Raw genomic sequence first — 5,672 nt, forward strand, 5'->3', positions numbered from 1 at the left:
ATTAAGCTGACTAATAAAAATAGCTCGGCGGTTCTGTTTACCCAGTGGGATGATACTTTATTCTATTTTTCCTTCTCTCCGTCTCTCCACGCCGAATGGACGTGACCTTTCTCGCTCACTAATTTATCATTCTTTGTAAAAAATATATTTTTGTAAGTAAATGTGGACATTTTGAACCACATTTCCCCTCCACCCCCCGAGAATATTTCAAAGGATTTGCCCCCATCCAACTGTGTGTTGCGTGTTTATGTGCAGCCTGCATGCATGTGCATGTGCACAATGCACGAGGGAACAGACTTGAGTGCTTAGACAAAGGACTCGGAGCAGCAGAGACACCAAAGCCAAATGGATGCCCTCGGTGTCAGTCTATACCAGGGGGGAGGGGGGGGGGGGGTGCTAGTGAGAGGTGAGAGTGTGCTCACCTGTGAGCGCGCATCACGGCTGAGCGATGCGTGCGCTGAGCGATGCGTGCGCCACTCGCTGCGCTGCGCAGACAGCATTTAACGGAGCGGAGCAGCGCGTGCGCTCTGATCGCTCTTTTCATGAAGTATCGATACTAAAAATATGCTAAATCACATCGTTTTTAACGTACGGGTACTTTGTTAGTATCGCTACACCATGCAGCGTGACAGCAGCAGATGTAGCGGACTAACATTCAAGCTAACCTAACTTCCCAAACGCTGTGGACATCTGAACGCTGATTGGCCGAGACGCGACACGTCCCATCAAAGATGTTTTATTGCGAAGAGTACCACTTCACATTTTCTCCGCGTCTCACTGCAATCTCAACGGCTGCGGGCCAGGTGAAAAAAATAATAAATCGGAACGCGTCTCTGGTATTGTTCAGGGGGCCGGTCCAAATGTGGAGGCGGGCCGAATCCGGCCCGCGGGCCGTAGTTTGGGGACCACTGGTCTATACTTTCATACAATGAATGTGAATGGGCCATAAACGTCAGGATGGAGCCGTAAACGTCGGGTTAAGGACACAAATAAAAGGCGACAGCTGATGTTCAAGGAGGAGAGATGATCCCTTTCGTATGTAAGCAAAATGTTTTAAAAAATACATATAAATCAAACTGATTGTGCAGGTGCAGGTTCACATTATTTATCCGCGTCCCTCTCTTATCACTCTGTGAAATATCCTTAACATCCTGCCTCATATATGCAGAGACGTGGGTGTCCTGTGTATAGTTTAATTTTCATAATTTACAAGTTGACTGTGTGTAAAATAGCCCATAAGTTTGAATGTTCAAATTTATATAAGATAGTTTATGAAAAGCTGCGGTGGGTTTGGGACGTCTATTAAGGGGGCAATGTGTTTGAAATATTCAAAATATTACTTAAAAAGACAACAGAATTTGAAGCATTCAAGTTTCTATGGCCGCTGACTTGGGCGTCCATCTCTCTCAAAAAGGTTGGTTACATATTTTGTATTCTTTTTTTTATTCTTCTACTTCTTTTTTAACATTTTTATAACTGGAGCCAGAAGCATTGATGAAATGCTGCCCTTTTAGAAGATTACGGTCATTTAAAATATCATGTATTGAGAGAAAGTGCAACGAGTGTGAAGATAGAAGATGAATCTGGACTCACCTGTCCTACATAATGGTGGGTTATGGATAATGGACATATTATTCATCTTTTCGATAGATTTATCACTTGTTGATGTGCTGATCGTCGTAAACTCCCTGGAGTCCTATAGTTCTGACAGTTTATTACGAAAGTATTAGTCATCATAACATCAAGATCTCGTAAAAAATATGACATACGACCATTTGATGAAACATGGATGATATGAAGAGGACCTCTTGATGACAGCATCTGACAGACCCTACATCTTCTCATCCACAAAACAATTTAGACGGTATACAAATGTACTTATGAGTTTAATGTGTGGAGAGAAGAAATGCATTTAAAACATGTGAGAGCTCAAGAAAACTCCATTGTTCGTCTTAATGGGAAATTCTCTTCACACAATTCGAATATATTCATTCATTTCTCAACTGTTTTCTTGAATTCTTTGCTTTCTAGATTGTAAAATATGTATTTTATGTAATTCAATTCAATTCAGTTTATTTGTATAGCCCAATTTCACAAATTACAAATTTGTCTCGGAGTGCTTTACAATCTGTGCACATAGACATCCCTGCCCCAAAACCTCACATCGGACCAGGAAAAACTCCCAAATAACCCTTCAGGGGGAAAAAAAGGGAAGAAACCTTCAGGAGAGCAACAGAGGAGGATCCCTCTCCAGGATGGACTGATGCAATAGATGTAATGTGTACAGAAGGACAGATTTAGAGTTAAAATACATTCAATGAATATGACAGAGTGTATGAATAGTTCATAGTAGGCATATTACACGATGGAGACCTCCACGATCCATCAGGCAGATGGCGGTGGGGAGGAGGAGTGGGCGGAGTCTCAACAGTGGGCGGAGTCTCAACAGGACAGTGGCGCAGTCAGGAGCAGGAATTCCACGACCCAGACCTCGATGATCCATCAGGCAGATAGGATCTATGCCGTCTCATAGGGTCTGATGACCCCATGAGACGTGAAGTCCAAAGGACTCCGGGGAGAAAGCAGAGTTAGTAACGTGTGATTGAGAGATGAAAATTCATCCTTAAGGAGAGAAAAAAGAGGAGATAGGTACTCAGTGCATCCTAAAACGTCCCCCGGCAGCTATAAGCCTATAGCAGCATATCAAGGGGCTGGACCAGGTGAACCTGATTCAGTCCTAACTATAAGCTCTGTCAAATAGGAAAGTCTTCAGTCTTACTCTTAAACGAGGTGACTGTGTCTGCCTCCCGGACTGAAATTGGAAGCTCGTTCCATAAAAGAGGAGCTTGATAACTAAAGGCTCTGGCTCCCATTCTACTTTTTAAGACTCTAGGAACTACAAGTAGTCCCGCATTTAGTGAGCGTAGCTCTCTAGTGGGGTAATATGGTACTACAAGCTCCTTATGATATCAGAATCAGAATCAGAAACAGGTTTATTGCCAAAGAATGTTTTCACAAACAAACGAGGAATTTTTTTTGGTGGAAGGTGCAACATTTGGACATGACAAACAAACAACAATCAACGCGACGGAAAGACAACAAATAATGTGAGAGTGTTTGGGTGTGTGCTTCAAGTGGTGTGTTTTAGTTGAAGTGCATGTTAAAGTGACGTGTGTGGAGGAGGGAAGAAGAAGGAGGAGGGAGGAGGAGGGAGGAGGAGGAGGAGGAGGAAGAGGAGGGAGCGGGAAGAAGGAGGAGAGAGGAAGGTGGAAGAAGAGGTGGTAGTCCTGGGGTGACAGTCAGTCAGTCCGGGGGTCCATTCATGAGCCCGACCGCCGACGGGAAAAAGCTTTTGTTGTGGCGGGTGGACTTAGTCATGATGGACCGCAGCCTCCTCCCCGAGGGGAGGGACTCGAACAGGAGTGTCCAGGGTGGGAGGGGTCGGCGACAATCTTTCTGGCCCGCTTCAGTGACCTGGAAGTGAACAGGACCTGGAGGGAAGGCAGATTGCAGCCGATAACCCTCTCGGCCGAGCGGATGATGCTCTGCAGCCTGCGCTTGTCTTTGGCTGTGGCTGCAGGGTGCCAGACGGTGATGGAGGAGCAGATGATGGACTCAACGATGGCCGTGTAGAACTGTACCATCATCTTCCCTGGCAGGTTGAATTTCCTCAGCTGCCTCAGGAAGAACATCCTCTGCTGGGCCTTCTTGGAGATGGAGCCGATGTTCAGCTCCCACTTGAGGTCCTGGGAGATGATGGAGCCCAGGAAGCGGTAGGACTCCACAGCGTCGACGGGGGAGTCACACAGGATGAGAGGGGCGGGTGGGGCTGCATTCCTCCTGAAATCCACAACCATCTCCACTGTCTTCAGAGCGTTGAGCTCCAGGTTGTTCTGGCTGCACCAGGTCACCAGGTGGTCAGTCTCCCACCTGTAGGCGGTCTCGTCCCCACCAGAGATGAGTCCAATGAGGGTGGTGTCATCCGCGAACTTTAGGAGCTTGACGGACTGGTGACTGGAGGTGCAGCTGTTGGTGTACAGGGAGAACAGCAGAGGGAGAGAACACAGCCTTGGGGAACCCGTGCTGGTGGTCCGGGAGCCTGAGACGTGTTTCCCCAGCCTCACGTGCTGCTTCCTGTCGGTCAGGAAGTCTGTGATCCACCTGCAGGTGGAGTCGGGCACGTGCAGCTGGGAGAGCTTGTCCTGCAGCAGGGACGGGATGATCGTATTGAAGGCAGAGCTGAAGTCCACAAACAGGATCCTGGCGAGGTTCCTCGGGAGTCCAGATGCTGGAGGATGTAGTGAAGGGCCATGTTGACTGCATCGTCTGCAGACCTGTTGGCTCTGTAGGCGAACTGCAGGGGGTCCAGGAGTGGGTCGGTGATGGTCTTGAGGTGTGACAGGACCAAGCGTTCAAAGGACTTCATGACCACAGAGGTCAGGGCGATGGGCCTGTAGTCATTGAGTCCTGTGATCTTGGGTTTTTGGGACGGGATGATGGTGGAGGCCTTGAAGCAGGCTGGAACGTGGCATGTCTCCAGGAGGTGTTGAAGATGTCGGTGAACACCGGAGACAGCTGGTCAGCACAGTGCTTCAGGGTGGAGGGGAGACGGAGTCCGGGCCCGCTGCTTTGCGGGGTTCTGCTTTTAAACAGCCTGTTGACGGCTCTCCAGGATGACGAGGCGTCGCTGAGTTGATGGAGGGTGCTCCAGAGGTGTGAGCCCCTGATGGGCTGGGGGAGGGTGGGCTGATGGTCTGTGGCTTGTTGGTGGGGCTGTGGGGGATTGTCTCAGGACTGCTCCATTGACTTTCAAAGCGGCAGTAGAACTCATTTAGCTCGTCTGCCAGAAGCACATTGTTCATGGAGTGGGGTGATTTGGGCTTGTAGTTGGTGATCTGCCTGAGCCCTCTCCAGACAGAAGCAGAGTCGTTTGCTGAGAGCTGCTGTTGCAGTTTCTCAGAGTACAGTCGTTTAGCATCTCTCACCGCCTTGCTAAACCTGTATTTGGACTCTGTGTACAGGTCCTTGTCCCCACTCCTGAATGCCTGGTCCTTCTGCAGTCTTAGCTTCCTGAGCTCCGCTGTGAACCAGGGTTTGTCGTTGTTATAACTCACCCTGGAGCTGGATGGAATACAGCTGTCCTCACAGAAGCTGATGTAGGAAGTTACAGCCTCTGTGTACTCATCCAGGCTGTTGGTAGCAGTCCTGAAGACATCCCAGTCAGTACAGTCCAAACACGCCCGTAGATCCTCCAGAGCCTCACTGGTCCACTTCTTGAACTTCCTCACCACAGGTTTGCAGAGCTTTAGTCTCTGCCTGTATGAGGGAATCAGATGAACCATGACGTGGTGCATCACCAATCAAGGCTTTGTACGTTAAGAGAAGAATTTTAAAAGTGATTCTTGATTTTACTGGGAGCCAGTGCAGAGCAGCTAGTGCAGGAGTGATGTGATCTCATTTCTTAGTTTTAGTGAGAACACGAGCTGCAGCATTCTGGATCAACTGGAGGGACCTAAGAGATTTATTAGAGCAGCCTGATAATAAGGAGTTGCAGTAATCCAGTCTCGAAGTAACGAACGCGTGAACCAATTTTTCTGCATCTTTTTGAGACAAGATGTGCCTGATTTTTGAAATATTACGCAGATGAAAGAATGCAGTCCTTGAGATTTGCT

Source organism: Pseudoliparis swirei, chromosome 2 (assembly GCF_029220125.1).
Source record: "Pseudoliparis swirei isolate HS2019 ecotype Mariana Trench chromosome 2, NWPU_hadal_v1, whole genome shotgun sequence".
NCBI classification, from domain to species: domain Eukaryota; kingdom Metazoa; phylum Chordata; class Actinopteri; order Perciformes; family Liparidae; genus Pseudoliparis; species Pseudoliparis swirei.